Below are 1260 nucleotides of genomic sequence, written 5' to 3'. Positions count from 1 at the left end.
ATTTTATTTCATTATGTCCTACTATATATGTGGAATGTAGGTATAAATATCACCATTTACAAATAAGAAAAAATGAGGTTCAGAGTTTATGTACCATGCATAAGTTCACACAGATATGAAACATTAGAGTGGGGTTCAAGCCAAGTTCTGGATGCAAACCGGCTGCTCTAAAAGCGCATCATGCTTTTCCGCCTGCTCCGCCAACCTCCTGAGTGCCGCTCTGGCTGCACCGCACTCGCTTGGAGCTTCTGACTCCTGCTAAGCTAATGCCGCCGTAGTCTCCCTTCAGCCGCCATCATGATTATCTACTAGGACCTCATCAGCCACGATGAGATGTTCCCCGACATCTACAAGATCCGGGGGATTGCAAATGGGCTGTGCCAGGAGATGGTGGGGAAAATGGTCAGTAGGACAGAAGGTAACATTGATGACTCGTTCATTAGTGGAAATGCCTCCGCTGAAGGCCCCGAGGGCGAAGGTACCGAAAGCACAGTAATCACTGCTGTCGATATTGTCATGAACCATCACCTGCAGGAAACAAGTTTCACAAAAGAAGCCTACAAGAAGTACATCAAAGACTACATGAAATCAGTCAAAGGCAAACTTGAAGAACAGAGACCAGAAAGAGTAAAACCTTTTATGACAGGGGCTGCAGAACAAATCAAGCACATCCTTGCTAATTTCAAAAACTACCAGTTCTTTATTGGTGAAAACATGAATCCAGATGGCATCTACTGGACTACTGTGAGGATGGTGTGCCCCATATATGATTTTCTTTAGGGATGGTTTAGAAACAGAAAAATGTTAACAAATTTGGCAATTAGTTGGGATCTATCACCTGTTATCATAACTCGCTTCTAATTGTCATCCACACAACACCAGGACCTAAGACAAATGGGACTAATGTCATCTTGAGCTCTTCATTTGTTTTGACCATAATTTATTCGGAGTGGAGGCATTGGTTTTAATAAAAACATATTGGCTGGGGGGCAGTGGCTCACACCTGTAATCCCAGCACTTTGGGAGGCCGAGGCGGGTGGATCACAAGCTCAAGAGTTGGAGACCATGCTGGCCAACATCGTGAAACCCCGTCTCTACTAAAAATACGAAAATTAGCTGGGCATGGTGGCACATGCCTATAGTCCCAGCTGCTCAGGAGGCTGAGGCAGGAGAATCACTTGAACCCAGGAGGTGGAGGTTGCAGTGAGCCAAGATTGCACTCCAGACTGCCGACAGAGTGACACTCCGTCTTAAAAAAAA

At 45.2% G+C, this 1260-nt stretch overlaps 1 pseudogene; it reads left to right on the top strand.

Moving 5' to 3' along the window:
* The first annotated feature begins 297 nt into the window (after positions 1–297).
* On the top strand, positions 298–808 carry LOC129044112 (translationally-controlled tumor protein-like; annotated as a pseudogene).
* Positions 809–1260: the final 452 nt, after the last annotated feature.

The sequence above is a fragment of the Pongo pygmaeus genome, chromosome 13 (assembly GCF_028885625.2).
Source record: "Pongo pygmaeus isolate AG05252 chromosome 13, NHGRI_mPonPyg2-v2.0_pri, whole genome shotgun sequence".
NCBI classification, from domain to species: domain Eukaryota; kingdom Metazoa; phylum Chordata; class Mammalia; order Primates; family Hominidae; genus Pongo; species Pongo pygmaeus.
This window is presented reverse-complemented; position numbering and strand designations above follow the sequence as displayed.